Source organism: Jaculus jaculus, chromosome 9 (genome assembly GCF_020740685.1).
Source record: "Jaculus jaculus isolate mJacJac1 chromosome 9, mJacJac1.mat.Y.cur, whole genome shotgun sequence".
In the NCBI taxonomy this organism is placed as follows: Eukaryota; Metazoa; Chordata; class Mammalia; order Rodentia; family Dipodidae; genus Jaculus; species Jaculus jaculus.
This window is the reverse complement of record NC_059110.1, coordinates 88,466,538-88,483,178: the sequence shown is the minus strand read 5'-3', so window position 1 is coordinate 88,483,178 and position 16,641 is coordinate 88,466,538. Positions and strand designations below refer to the sequence as shown.

Below are 16,641 nucleotides of genomic sequence, written 5' to 3'. Positions count from 1 at the left end.
GCCCAACCTGAGCAAGCGTGAGACCCTATCTTGAAAAACAAAAACAACAACAACAAAAAAAAAACAAAACCCCTCTAAATGTGGGTTGGAGAGATGGCTTAGTGATTATTAAGTCACTTGCAGACAAAGCCAAAGGACCAGGTTTGATTCCCAAGTACCCGCATAAAGCCAGATGTACAAGGTGGCACATGCATCTATAGTTTGCACTGGCTAGAGGCCAACTGTCTTCCTGTTTCTCTCTCTCAAATAAATAAATTAAAAATATATTTAAAAGTAATTCTAAATGTATTTCACACATGTTGTAGTTTGGCAGAAAGAGTTTAACAGTAAGTTGTTATAGGTCTAGGAAATGGCTCAGTTGGTAAAGTACTTGCTGGACAAGCATGAGGACCAGGGTTGGATCCCCAGCACCCACATAAAAAGTGTGGTAGCACATGCCTGCAATCCTAGTATTAGAGAACTAGAGAGGCAGAGTCAGGAGGATCCCTGTGACTTTTCAACTATCTAATAGAGCCAAGTCAGTGAGACCCAGGCTCAGTGAGAAACCCTGCCTCAAAATATCAGGTGGAAAGTGATTAAGGAAGTCACCCATCACCAGTCTCTGGTCTCCATATATAATATACTGGCTGGGGAGACTGCTCAGTTGGTAAATCATTTGCCAGACAAGCTTAAGAATGTGAACTCAAATTTCTAGAACCCATATAAGTACCAGGCACGAGCCTGCAATTCCAGCACTTGGAAGGAAGAGATGGATGTATCCTCAAGGCAATCTGGCTAACTAGCCTAGCTGAATCCATGAACTCTGGGTTCAGTGAGAGACCTTGTCTCAATAAGCAAGGTGGAGAGCACACATATGCACAGACACCAGCACATACACACATACCAACATACACATGCATGCACATCACACATACGCAAATAAAAAACCCACCAAAACCTTATGTAACTTTGTGCAACTGACTGTGTTTTGATAAAAAATATAGTTTAAAAATGTATTCCATACGGATATTTTAAGGTTAAATCATGCATACTAAACATTTGTAGGTGCTACATAAATATTTTAATGATTCCTACTGGCCTTTGTAACACATAAGAAAGGGAAATGACTGAACCCACAGTGGTACAATATTTCCTATGTATTTACCATTTTCAGTTATACTTCAAATGACTGGTTATTTATGTTTAAGGAAATAGGACACAGCACCAAAAACTAAGCTGTCTTAATGGATATCACAAGATCAAGGATTAATAAATCTGATGAGAATACTGTACTAGAAAATGCAATTTTTCCCTTTTGTTGTCCATAGTGATAGTTGAAAAACAATGAACATTTTAAAAGCAGACAGATTCTGAATGACTGTCAAATGCTTGCCTCAACAAAAAATAAGCTGCAGTTTAATGGTTTTTCATCAAAGGTAGGGAGGAGACCCAAACCATCACTTAAAGGAAAATAAAAATGCCATATACCACAATAACCACTGGGAGAACCATCACTTGCCAGCCAAAGCCTCAGTGACCACTATCACATCTGAGCTACTACATAGTGCGAGTATCTGGAACACAGCCACACCAGTTCCACTGTGTGGATATTCGATATTCAGGTGCAGTTCTTCATACCAGTGACAATCAAGAAAAATGGTAACTGTTTAAAAAAAAATTCCATCTATTCATAGGGTTCAATATTTCCTCACTAAATGGCTTATCTACAATATCATAACAAATCTATTTTGGGGGGTACAGGACTTTTGCTATAAAAGCCAAAGCAAGCCTTGAACTTACTTGGCTCAACCTCTCAAGTGCTGGGATTTTAGGTGTGAGCTACTATGCTCAGAAATCTTGTTTTTCATCCCCCCACTACAGTTCTCTTGTTTTAATTACTTTCATGAAAGATTAGGAGTTTTTGTTTTGACTTTAAATTTTACAAGAAAGCTTCAGAGCATTAAGTATGAATTTAAAGACACACTGTAAAAGCCAATTTCTTTAAAATTATTAGAGTATTAAATAGTCACTTGAAAGCAAAATATTTTCATGTATTGATCATGGCTATAAACTGATTTTAACTTTAAATATGTCACAATACATCTTAATTTCTACATACTTCTTTTAAAAATATTTTATTAATTTATTTATTTGATAGAGAAAGAGTGAGGAAGGGAGGGAGGGAGAGAGAAAGAGAGAGAGAGAAAGAGAGAGAATGGGTGCACCAGGGCCTCCAGCCACTGCAAATGAACTCAAGATGCGTGCGCCCTCCTATGCATTTGTCTAATGTGGGTTCTGGGGAATAGAACCTGGGTCCTTTTGGCTTTGAAGCAAACGCCTTAACCACTAAGCCATCCCTTCGGCCCAACTTCTATATATTTCAAAATCACTGGGTTAAGTCATTATGCTTTAAAAAAATATTTTGCTTGTTTGCTTATTTGTTTATTTGCAAGCACAGACAGGAGAGAGACAGAAAGAATGGGCACACCAAGGCCTACAGCCGCTGCAAACGAACTCCAGATACACGTGGCACTTTGTCCATCTGGCTTTCCTGGTGAATTGAACTCCAGTCATTAGGCTCTGAAGGCAAGTGCCTTAACCACTTAACCATCTCTCCAGTCCATTATACTTTATTCTAATGATTTTATCAGTATTAAAAACATCATCAGAGTCCCTTTTCAAAAACAAGAGCCAGTTTTTGTTACACTGGAAAAACAAATTTTATATTAAATAAAACTGTATTACAAAGCTTTACTTTTGTTTTTTTTACTATATTTTTCTACCATAGCTAGAACTGTTGTTGTTGTTGTTATTATTATTATTATTATTTTGTATTTGAGAGTGAGAGAGAGACACACAGACACACACACAGAATTGGCACACCAGGGCCTCACCAGCTGCAATTGAAATCTAGATGCATGCCACACCTAGTGGGCATGTGACCTCTTGTGCTTGCCTCACCTTTGTGCATCAGGCTTAAGGTGGGATCTGGAGAGTGGAACATGGATCCTTAGGCTTTGCAGGCATCTTTCCAGCCTCCAATCCTTTTTGAAAAACTGTTTTTATTTATTTGAGACAGAGGGAGGGAAAGAATATGTGTATGGACATGCCAAGGCCTCATGCCACTGCAAATGAACATGTGCCATTTTGTACATTTGGCTTTACATGGGCACTAGAGAATTGAACCCTGGCTACCAGGTTTTGCAAGCAAGTGCCTTTAACAACTGGGAAATCTCCCTAGTCCTACAACTCCAGTTCTAATAACCAACAATACACTGAGCAGTCTTTCTTCAAAATGCAATCATGTGTCTGTAATTAAAACTGACAAGGCATGATGGTGCATCTCTGTAATCTGAGTACTCAGGAGACAGAAGCCTGATTCCAAGTTCAAGGGAAGCCTGGCCTACATAGCAAGACCTTGTCTCAAAAAAAAAAAAAAAAAAAAATCTGTAGCTAGGCATGGTAGCACATGTGTTTAATCCCAGCACTCGGGAGGCAGAGGTAGGAGGATCACCATGAGTTTGAGGCCACCCTGAGACTACATAGTAAATTCCAGGTCAGCCTGGGCCAGAGTGAGACCCTACCTTGAAAAACCAAAAGATAAAAAATTTAAAAATCTAAGTTTATTTACTAAGAGTTCTATAGAATTCCATACACTATGTTTTGTGTTTTTTTTGTTTTTTTTTTTCCCCCCCGATGTAGGGTCTCACTCTAGCCCAGGCTGACATGGAATTAACTATGTAGTCTCAGGGTGGCCTCGAACTCATGGAGATAGTCCCACCTCTGCTTCCTGAGTACTGGGATTAAAGGTGTGCGCCACCACGCCTGGCTATGCTACATATTTTTGTATATTCACAAAAAGATACAGTAGGTAACAGTTCAGTGTGTTCCCCTAAAAACTACATTGCAGCATGGAGATCGTAAAATAGTAGAATCCACTATGGTTTAGTAGATGAGGGATTTATCAAAATTTCTCTAGATAAAGACAATATCAAGCATTTGGTAAGGATGCTGAGAAATTAAGAGCTCTCATATGTACTTCAGTGGGAAAGTAAAATAATGTGTCCATCCACTCTTGGCAAGTCTGTCAGATCTTCAAAAGCTTAAAGATGGAATTATCACATGTTCCAACCATTATACTCCTATATGTAGAGCTAAAAAATTGAAAATGTAGACTTCCCATACAGTCATATGCAAATGTTTATAGCAGCATTATTCATAAAGCCAAAAACTTGACGCAAACACATTGACATACCGATGCAATGGAATATTAGTTAGAAGAAATGAGGTTCTAATACATGCCACAACACAGATGAAACTGGACACATGCAAAGCAAACAAAGATGCAAGGTAGAAAGTAGATTAGTGACTGGGTAGCATATGAACTACATACTTAAAGGTTCTACACTTTTTAAATTAAAAAATTTTTATTAGAGACGGGGGAAGGCAGATAGAATGGGCACGCCAGGGCTTTCAGTTGTTGCAAATGAACTCTAGATGCAGGCGCCACCTTGTGCATCTGCCTTATGTGGGTCTTGGATTATAGAACCTGGTTCCTTTGGCACTGCAGGCTAGGCGCCTTAACCACAAAACCATCTCTCCAGTCCTATACTTAAAATTTTTGACTATGAGCTTTTGCTTACTTGTTTTTCATGTATCATATAAATTTTCCTTGAAAGAAATTAGTCAGTATAAATTTTGAGAAAATTAATAGTATAGATGGCTATGAAGAAATGGCAAGAGTCTCAAAGGTAGTATTAAATTGTCTTATGTATAAAAACTTAGTTAACAGGAATACATAAAATAATGTACCTGGACATGATAGCCATACATCATAAATGTGGATGAGGAAGATAAGACATAGCCTACGCAGAAGATCAGTTCGCAAGCATGTGCATGTGGGTGTGCGCGCACACACACAAACATCCTGTATACACATGTGGACTTGCAGAAATCATCAGGTCTTTGTCTACTGAGACCACTGGGTGTCCTCTTTGGTGACAGTTACTTGAGATGGAATCTCTCACTGAAGCTGGAGATACAATTTTGCTGACCAGCAAGCCCCAGTTAGTCTCTTGTCTGTGGCCCCTCAGCACTGGGGTCACAGGATGCGTGGCCATGCCTGGATTTTTACATGAGGCTGAGGACTGAACTCACATCCCCATGCTTGTGCAGCAAGTGCTCTTATCCACTCAGCCATCTCCCCACCTCTGGGCAGCATTCTTATACTTACTGTCTGTCTGGTCCTTAAAAAAAAAGAACTTTGTCAAGTCCAGATTAGACAATGAATGAAGCTGCCAACTGAGTCTGTAGAGTGAGGGAAAAAATGAACATTTTCTGAAGCAGAATCAACAAGAATTAATGACTCATTAAACATACACATAAATAAGCTGGGTGTGGTGGTACACGCCTTTAATCTCAGGATTTGGGAGGCATCACCTTGAGTTCAAGGCCACCTTGAAACTACATAGTGAATGCCTGGTGAGCCTGAGCCATAGTGAGACCCTACCTTGAGAATACAAACAAACAAACAAACAAACAAAAAACAAAAAATCAGAACCCCTCCCCAAACACACATGGCTCAGTGATAAAATACATGGACACCTAAGTTTGGACGTCCAGCAACCACTTAAAAGCCAGAAGTGGTAGTATGCACTTGCAATCCAGAGCTGGGGAGATCAAGACAGGAAATCTCTAGGGCTCACTAGCTAGCTGAATAGGTAGGGCTCTAGGTTTAGCAAGGGACTATCTTAAAAAGTAAAAGTGGTCCAGGTGTGGTGGTGCACACCTTTAATCCCAGTACTTGAGAGGTAGAGGCAGATGGAACACGGTGAGTTTGAGACCATATTGAGACTACATAATGTACACAAAACCAGCAAAGACATGTGCCTATACATATAAACATGTACAGACATACATATGCAAAAGTTAAAAATGAGTTTTGATTACCAAAAATAAAAATATGCCATAATAGACCAAAATTAGACAACAGACTTTAAGTACTATATACTATTAGGAAAACAAATTTACTTAAAGATGGACATTCTGCACTAAGACATTTTCGTTTTGGGGGCGTGGATATGTGTTCGTGTGTGCATGCGCATGTAGAGACCAGAGGTTGACCCTAGGAGTATTCCTCAGTCACTTTTCATCTTTATGTTCAGACCCAGGGTCTCTCACTAAACCTAGATATCAATTTGAAAAAAATTATCAATTAGGAAAGAGAAGACTACTGGAAAGCTAGCCATTTGGCTAGGTGATGATCCAGTGAAGAGATGTTGTAGAGAATAGGAAATGGAACATAATGAGTTTAGTTAGGTGAGACTGAATTGTTGAAGTGTAATAAAGTGTTGCAGAGCCAGGAATGGTGGCTTATGCCTGTGATTCCAGCTCTCTGGAAAACTGAAGCAGGAGAACGGTGAGTTCAATGCCAGCCTGGGCTAAAAAAGTGAGACCCTGTCTCAAAAATAAACAGAAAGATAAATAGGGGGATGGAGAGTTGGCCCACTTCTCACACAAGCATGATGGCCTGAGTTCGATTTCCTAATGCTCATGAAAACAGCTGGGCATGACCATGGGCATCTGTCACTCCAGTCCTGTGAGAAGCAAAGACCAGAGAATTGTTGGAGCTCATAAAAATAGCCAAGTTCTAGAATCAGAAAGAGCCTCTCTCAAGAAAACATGTTACTGAGGGGACACCTGATGTTCACCTCTGGCCTCACAGGGCACGTGCATCTGCATACACTACACACCACAAATACACGAGTGTGCATACACAAATTAAATACAGTTATATAAATTTAGTGTTCAAAAGGTCAGGATTAGAAAACTAGAATAAGACACTAGCCCACAGTCAGCTCAAGGCTGAAATGTGATGATTATCAACTAGTCAACTAGGTATCTTAAAGAAAACACTCAGAATGGCAAGCAAGTGGCTCAAGCACAGGCCAAGATCTTGTGTTCTATCTTAGCACTCTTGCTGATATTCACGTTGGTTGCCAAGAGACTTCTTTTGTTTACTTCTTGGGTCTGACCACATTAAACTTCAGTTAAGTGAGGCTATTGCATGTACCATGTAAGACTCAGCAAGCATTTACTATATTCATTCAAAAGAAAACAAACCTGATAGCCAAGTCAAGCGAGTAAAGAACATGTAGTGACTTGTGCCTCTGCCGCTTACACATTCCTTTGCATGCCCGCACCACTGTCTGCCCTTCTATACCCAGAGGGCCGGCCAGTAATGCAGACACCAGCACAATATAGCCCAACTAACTTCCTTGTGATGATGATCAAGAAAAAACACTAACACAGAAAACTCCCTTAAATAATTTACTTGTCTTCAAGAAAGGTGGTGTAATACATTTTTTAAAAAAGCAGAACTTTGTTAAACTCAGTATGAAAGTTATCATTTTCCTGTATAATCCTTTTTTAAGTTTCAAATGAATTTAGTTTAACTTCTTTCCTAAAAGACTACTGTATTTACCAACATTTAAATTTCTGGAATGAAATATTATTAAACTATTTTTTTTTATATATTTTTGAGATAGGGTCTCAGTGTAGCCCAGGCTGACCTGGAATTCACTATGTAGCCTCATGGTGCCCTCAAACTTCTGGCGGTCCTCCTACCTCTGCCTCCCAAGTGCTGGGATTAAAGGCATGTGCCACCATGCCCAGCTTAATAAACTATTTTTAAAACTCCAAAGTTAAAGCAAAAAAATTACCCTAGTATTATATATACAGATTTAAGGGAGAAAACATGTCTTTGACATGTTTACTTGATAATCACAAAGCAAAATAGCACACACGTCCAGTTAGTCAATATAGTAAGAAATTCATTAAGATACCTTAATATACATGTACAGAATTAACAGTGAATGGTACTCACTTGGATTCCTTAAATAAATGATTACATTTTAGAAAGACTTTAGTTGAATTCCTTAATTTCTGCCAAAGTCTGTGTGTTTACATCAGATGTTTGGAAAACATTCAGGTGGATACTTCTAAAGAGCACAGGGCAGGTGCAGTGGAGAGCATGTGACTTGCTTGGTAGCTCTATTTAAATAACAGCAGTGTGGGAGAATCAGATCCAGCAGCAGAATCGGATTCTCCAGGACAGTAGAGAAAAGCTTAATCATCAATCTTGAAAAAAACTAGTCAACAGGTAATATTAACTTAAAATTTTCTCAATTACATATCACACCAAAATCGCAATGTTTTGTGTAAAGTTTGAGCATTAAGTAAAAACTTACAATATTGAATCATGCAATGCAGGGGTTTGTTGAATTATCTCAGCTGAAGCAAACCATTAGATTTGAATATAGAAGAAAAGAAGATTAGCCTTACTTGTTTATTGTCAAACTTTAGCTGGCATATGGATCAGCTATGTCTTTGTGTCTATATTTACTAAAGAATAGTAGATCAAGACCTGGTCCTATAGTAAGTGTCCTCAAACAAGCTGTACCCTTGTGTTTTATCAGTTGATTGTTAATAATGATAGGACTGATTTGGATCAAGTCTTAACTTTGTTCTCTTTTAAAAGCTTATGAAATACTCTAAAAGCTAGTTCTCCTACTCCTCCCACAAAGGAGGTAAAATGAAGGGAGCCCTAGCACCAGAGAGATCATTTGGTTTAACCTCTTTTAGTTTGCGGTGTGAATATTGATTTAGAAGTAATATTTTAATTTGTGACTTAAGCTTAAATCTAAAATGATTAGAATAATAGCCACAGAAATCTGAAGCAGAAAATGGAATTGTTTCATGTTACCCTGGTCTCCATAGTTACCTCTATTCTTTGCTGCTTCCTTACTCTGGGTTTGGCCTCAAGCCTTCATTCCTATTGTAACTGATGCCTAATGCTTAATTTTCTCTGTATAAAATAGGGAAACTAAATGAAGCTCATCTTTAGTATTTAAGCTGCTTATACCTTAAGTTGTTGACCCTAGATAGAAAAAAGCTCTTCTATCAGATGTCGAGAAGAAAACTTGTTATTTGTTCACTAACATATAGTATTAATGTACTAAACAAACACAATCAAGAATATGCTTGTGTTTCCTTGACCCAAGTATTAAACTGTGTAATTGTTTTAAAGCACAGGAGAATGATGTTCAAGCAATCATTTGCCATCACCCTACTCCTCGTGTTTGCTTACATTTTGGAAATAATTTCAACAACCACCTTAAGTACTACAGAAGTCTCAAGTCCTAGGATGAGTTCAAATTCCATGATGAACCCAGATGCCAAAACAAGCCCAGATTCCACAATAATGACAAATCCTAGGACCAGCCTCCATCCTCCAACAAAGCCTTCAAATCTTAATCCAAAGATGACTCCAACTGCCAAGCAGACCTTGAATTATATCATGACCTCAAGTCTCCTCATAAACATAACTACACCAACTGGTGGCAGCACAATACTCAATCCAGTGTTCAGTAGTCACGGTCTTTTCTTTGTAACATTTTTACTCCTATGTGTACTTAGGCTGAAGTGAGCTGGGACTGACTGATGTTTCTCACAGTTCCTTATTATCTTCTCAATGATGGATATAATAAAAGATAAAATTTATTTTAATTTACCACTTCAAAATTTATCATTACTCTTGTATGACTTGGTTCTTGGCAAATCTTACTTGTATAAGTTAAATATTACCTCGAAAATGTAGTTTCTTTCTCCATAAAATAAGATGTACTACCTTATTAAATGCCAAAATAAGCAAAACATCATGTTTTTTTTTAATATTTGCAAAACTGAATTGAATCCCAAATGTATATATTAAAGGTATGAAAACAAATTATGCAAGTGGTATTTAATCAAAGGGGAGGCAGATGATGGGGGATAAGAAGTGGTATATTTTGTATTACCTTGCTTTTAAAATTTTTTTTTTGTTTATTTCTATTCATTTATTTGACAGCGACAGAGAAAGAAAGAGGCAGACAGACAGAGAATGGGTGCGCTAGAGCCTCCAGCCACTGCAAACGAACTCCAGATGCACGTGCCACCTTGTGCATCTGGCATACATGGGTGCTGGGCAATCGAGCCTTGATCCAGGGTCCTTACGCTTCACAAGCAAGCACTTAACCGCTAAGTCATCTTTCCAGCCCTTATCTTGCTTTTTATTAGATAAACTGAAAAATAATCTGGCGAGGAAAAATAACATATTTTTACAAAGGACACACCCATTTGTAGTACCCTATTTTGTGAATGTGTGATAGTAAAGACATTCTGATGCCAAAAAAACAGTGCCTAGCTAATTCCAGGTCAGCCTGGACCAGAGTGAGACCCTTCCTCAAAAAAAAAAAAAAAAAAAGGTGCCAACTCTTAAAATATCCAATTGAGTAAAAGCTTTACTTGTGTCTCAAATGATCATTTGTAAATCAGTTGCTTGAAATTGAGAAGAATCATATTTTTGTGGTGAAATGACTTAACTGTTGGATTTTTTTTTTTTTTTTTTGAGGGAGGGTCTCACTGTAGCGCAGGCTGATCTGGAATTCACTATGTAGTCTCAGGGTGGCCTCAAACTCACAGCAATGCTCCTACCTCTGCCTTCTGAGTGCTGGGATTAAAGGCATACGCCACCACGCCCAGCTACAACTGTTGGATTGAAAAAAAAAAAAAAAAACAACACTTTTTTTTTTTAGACTTAGTTGAGAAAGAGAGAGAATGAATAGGAACACCAGTGCCTCTAACCACTGCACATGTAGGCCAAACACATGCACCACCTTGTATATCTGGCTTATGTGGGTACTGGGAAACTGAACCTGGTCCTTAAGCTTTGCAGGCAAGTGCCTTTACCGCTAAGCCAGCTCTCCAGCCCATGTATGCTTTTAAGAATATTTTAAAAATATTTTTACTTATTCATTTGCAGGCAGATGGAGGGAGGGAGGAAGACAGAGAGAGGAAAAAAGAAAAAAGGAAGGAAGGAAAAAAGGAAGGAAGGAAAGAAAGAGGGAGGAATTGGTATGCCAGGGCCTCTAGCCACTGCAAACAAACTGCAGACACATGTGCCACTCTGTGCATCTGGCTTACATGGGTACTGGGGAATCATACCTGGGTCCTAGGCTTCACAGGCAAACACCTTAACTGCTAACCCATCTCTCTGGCCCACTGTGGGATTTTTTTTTTATGCTCATCTACAAAGGAGGATTTAATCCCCCAAATTTAGTATATTATCAATAATAAGTTCTGTGTTACAAACAGTGCAAGTAGGAACTTTGGTTTAGTTTTGGAACTGCATTTCAAATCTAATATGCTACCAATAATCAAATACACATCCCAGCAGGATTCCCAAACAAATTCAAATAATAACCCACTATGAATGAATCATTTGGGGTGTTTGTTACATACACAGATTAGGTCATGCCTCTAGACTCTGATCTGGAAGCCCAGGATAGGCGCTATGGATGTGTTTAATTATCAAGGTCTTTCTGATAGCTAGGTTTGGGTTTCATACATGTCACTTCTTGTTAGTATTACCTCACAAGATTATTGTAAAGATTAAGTGAGAAATTACATAACATATACCATTTTCCTGATATAGATAAAACATTAAGTAAACATTGGTTTTGATCATTAGTAATAATACAACCAAAGACTATTGTTAAGTACCATAATATTCCAAACAGGAAACTATTCAATGTAATTTTTAGGGTTAAATTATTCTTAGAAAAAATAGCACATGCTTCTGGCAATAATTCAAAAATAAGAGAAATATAATGAAAATATAATTGGTTCCCACTCTCCTCCAAAAACACATGCGGTAAGTGACGCAAACAATGTAAACTTGTAAAACATCAAGTCTGTGAAGCTTCATCTATTTCCTCTGTACATACCATCATCTTTCTGGGTTTGCTTATTTTAAAAAAAATATTTAACTTATTTATTTGCAAACAGTGAGAGATAGAAGAAAGACAGAATGGGCAAATCAGGGCCTCCAGCTGCTGCCAAGAGACTCCAGATGCATGTGCCACTTTACGCATCTGGCTTTATGTGGGTGCTTGGGAGATAGAACAAAAATGTTGCCAGGCTCTGCCAGCAAGCACCTTAACCACTGAGTCATCACTCTAGCTCCTGGGTTTTGCTTGTTTTTGAGACAAGGTTTCATTCTAGCTTAGGCTGGTCTTGAACTCATTATACAGCATAGACTGGTTGGCCTTCAACTCAGAATCTTCCTGCCTTAGCCTCCCAAGTGTTAGGATTACAGAGGAACATCACCACACCTAGCTTCTTTTGAATCTTTTTTTGGGGGGGGCAGTTGAGGTAGGGTCTCACTCTGGCCCAGGCTGACCTGGAATTAACTATGTAGTTTCAGGATGACCTTGAACTCATGGTGATCCTCCTACCTCTGCCTCCCAAGTGCTGAGATTAAAGGTGTGCGCCACCACACCTAGCTTCTTTTGGGTCTTTTTAAAGGTACATTTTGGTAGAATTACTGTTATTTCTGCCTGTCTGATGTCTACTTTTCTTCATTCTGGTATCTACAACACAATTTTTCTTTGGAAAATACTGTTCTCATACTTACCCATAAATTCATGTGACTATGGTATGGCTGGCTTCACTACTGAGCTCCAGCAATGGGTATATGATCCAGGTCTAGAGAGCCAAGGAATTCCATTCCCATGCCATAACCTTGGTAACTGACATGTGACTCAAGCCAGGCCAGTAAGACCAACCAGTGTGCTGAAACTAGTTGGAAAGGTGTTTTTCCATTGGGATTGTTAAGCTAGGAGAACACAAACCACAGCTAGCTGTGAAAAAAGCTTCTTGAGAATAAAGCCAACACAGAGAGAAAACTCGAGGACCACTGGAGCCATCCATGTTCAGATGATACTAATCAGAGCTGCGTATCTGGTTATACATGAGGCTGGTACATCTCTTCATCTTCTTAGGTACACATGCCAATAAAGCTTCTTAATGTAGTTCATACAAATTTAAATTACTTTAATCACTTATATGAAGCAAAATAAACACTAAGTTATTCCATAATATTTTTCCTTTGAGACACATTTATATTGTTTTCTTTTATTGTATCAGCACAATAGCATGAGTATGTAAAAGAGAAAAGCAGATTAGAAAGCAAGTCAGGCTAACTTATACAGCACCTTGTCCATGTGGCTACACAGCTTGAGCTTTATATGGTGAGTCAATAGGACAGACAACATCAGATCTGTCATGGAAAGTGACTGCAGAAATAATAGAGATGCCTAAGGGAAGAAATTCTAAAAGTTCCAGCAATGCAGTTTGGAAGCAAAGGTTTCAAAAGACATTTCCAAAGTACTTAATGGTAATATGAGACTATTAAGATCAACTCTGAAAAAAGAAGAAATAAAGATCCACTCTGAAATAGTTAAAACTTAAGAGCAGCGCTGATTAATACTGCATGGTTTTTGAGTTACATGACTGCTGGACCAGGAACGTGTGTTTAGATTAGGGCAGCCAAAAAATCTGTTTGCTGGTCAGATCAACTTCTAACATTGAAAGTCTTGCCAAAAAAGAACTTCTTTGGGGGGGGGGGGGGGCTAGGGTCTCACTCTAGCCCAGGCTGACCTGGAACTTACTTTGTAGTTTCAGGCTGGCCTTGAATTCACAGTGATCCTCCTATCTCTGCCTCCTGAATGCTGTCATTAAGGGCATGCACCACCATGACTGGCAACAAAGGTATTTTTTTTTAAGAGCCACATTTTTGGGGGCAGTGGGGGGATTTCAGGTAATGTAATACTAAGACAATGAAGGGGCTATACAAGCTGGGCCAAAGCTGAAAGGATAAAGAAAATAAAAATAAAATCATGTCAGTAGAGTCAAACAAAGCAAAGAGACATAAAGCAGGAACTGGTTCCTTCAGTGACAGCTCTTTAGTTCTGTTTACATTGGTGAAGGCTCTACTTTCTTTCCTGAGCCACATCTTGTGAAAACAAGACAGGTTTGGCAATAAAAAAAAGCCTAACTAAAGACCTCACTTGATATGCCAGATTTCACAAGTAAAATTGCAACTTGGTGACTGACAATGAAGAAAGTAGAGGAAAGGCAGAAGAGTTTTAATAGAGATCCACATTGAGAAATGAAAGAAAGGGATGCTGAAAGGAAACATGGTGCAAAGATGAGGTTGATTTGATATACAACATATAAGTTTTGGATATTCAAGTCTGAAGTGTCTGTACATCATTGAGATCAGAATCTGCATTTCAAAAGGTATCCACAAGGAAGTCAAGCTCAGGTGCTATCTGACAAAGCTGACTGTACAGATGAGGCTTTCAGTGGCTACCTAGCATATACCAAGAGAAACAGGGTCTTTCTCTGCTCTTTCTACTATGTTCATTCATCCTGAAGCTAAATGGCATGCCATGTGACCATGAAGGCCAGGTAGAGCTCTACAAGGTCTAAAGAAGATATTAAGAGGTACTGGGCATGGTGGCACATGACTATAATCCTAGTCCTTCAAAAGCAAAGGAAGGATGATCATGGGTTTCAGGCCATATGTAGTGAGACTCTGTCCTTAAAAACACAACACAACAACACAACACAACACAAAGACCCACCAAAAACCTTAAAAGATTGAAAATCTGGGCTGGAGACATGGCTTAGCGGTTAAGCCCTTACCTATGAAGCCTAAGGACCCCGGTTTGAGGCTCGATTCCCCAGGACCCACGTTAGCCAGATGCACAAGGGGGCGCACGCATCTGGAGTTCGTTTGCAGTGGCTGGAGGCCCTGGCGCGCCCATTCTCTCTCTCTCTCTGCCTCTTTCTCTCTCTGCCACTCTCAAATAAATAAAAACAAACAAATAATATTTAAAAAAAAAAAGAAAATCTGAGGCTGGCAGGATCATCTAAAAACAAAACAAAACAAAACAAAACAAAAAACAAAACCCTCAAACTTACTGAATACATGACTGAATTCGTAAAGATAGGGTATATACCTATGGAGAACCTGCTGACTTGATTCCACTGAGATATTTGAATCAGGTCCAGGCCCATCCTGCTTTCCTTAAACTCTTGTTAAATCAACATATAGAGAAGGAATACACATTTAGTTTCTCATCTTAAGGGCATGGGGGTGGGGGGAACAACTCAGCTTTGACATTTTCTAAAAGTCTTTGCTATTTGTAAGATTTCAAAAGGGTTTGAGGCACACATCCACCTACCTCCCTCAGCAATATTTGCTACTTAGACTCCCTCAGCAATATTTGCTACTTAGACAAAATAGGGAAAGTTGGACTAGAAAGAAAGATGGCTTAGCAGTTAAGGTGCTTGCCTGACAAGTCTAAGAACACATGTTAAATTCTCCAGGTTCCACGTAGTCACATGCATAGTGACGCAAGTGTGCAATGTCACATATGTACACAAGGAGCACATGTGTCTAGAGTTCATTCACAGTGGCTGAAAGGCCCTGGTGTGCCCATTCTCTTTCTTTCTGTCTGGCTCTTTCTCTCAAAAAGAAAATAATAGGATTAGAGAGATGGCTTAGTGGTTAAGGTGCTTGCCTGCAAAGCCTAAGGACCCATGTTCAACTTTCTAGATCCCACATTAGCCAGATGCACAAAGATGAAGCAAGTACATGGTTGCACATGCCCATTAGGTGGCACAAGCGTCTGGAGTTTGACTGCAGTGGCTGAGGCCCTGGCACACATCAATTCTCTCTCACTCTAAAATAAAATAAAATAAAATAAAATATTTAAAAAGTTTATTGACTGCAGGGCAAACTGAGCCTGACAAGTGTGGATTTTGCATTGCAAAGACACAGTGAAAAAAGCAAAGAGGCAACCTACAGAATGGGAAAAAATCTTTGCCAGCTATATATCTGATAGAGGATTAATATCTAGGATATACAAAGAACTCAAAAAGTTAAATAATAAGGAGTCAAACAAGCCAATCAAAAAATGGGCTATGGAGCTAAATAGAGCATTCTCAAAAGAAGAAATACAAATGGCATATAAGTACCTAAAAAAATGTTCTACGTCACTAGTCATCAGGGAAATGCAGATTAAAACTACATTGAGATTCCATCTCACTCCTGTCAGATTGGCCACCATCATGAAAACAAATGATCATAAATGTTGGCGGGGATGTGGAAAAAAAGGAACCCTTCTGCATTGCTGGTGGGAATGCAATCTGGTCCAGCCATTGTGGAAAACAGTGTGGAGGTTCCTAAAACAGCTAAAGATTGATCTACCATATGACCCAGCTATAGCACTCCTAGGCATATATCCAAAGGACTCATCTCATTTCCTTAGAAGTACGTACTCAACCATGTTTATTGCTGCTCAATTTATAATAGCTGGGAAATGGAACCAGCCTAGATGTCCCTCAACTGATGAGTGGATAATGAAGATGTGGCACATTTATACAATGGAGTTCTACTCAGTGGTAAAGAAAAATGAAGTTACGAAATTTGCAAAAAAAATGGATGGACCTGGAAAGGATTATACTAAGTGAGGTAACCCAGGCCCAGAAAGCCAAGTGCCACATGTTCTCTCTCATATGTGGATCCTAGCTACAGATGATTGGGCTTCTGTGTGAGAAGGAAAATACTTAGTAGCAGAGGCCAGTAAGTTAAAAAGGAGACATAAAGGGAAGAGAAAGGAAGGGAGGAGGGTACTTAATAGGTTGATATTGTATATATGTAAGTATAATGATTGAGATGGGGAGGTAATATTATGTAGAATGGAATTTCAA

The 16,641-nt window shown here is 38.9% G+C and overlaps 1 protein-coding gene across 6 annotated transcripts in view; it reads right to left on the bottom strand.

Annotated features, from left to right (window-relative positions):
* Window positions 1-16,641, bottom strand: part of Nf1 (neurofibromin 1) — a 281,308-nt gene that overhangs the window by 100,526 nt on the left and 164,141 nt on the right. The gene's annotated exons all lie outside the window — the stretch shown is intronic.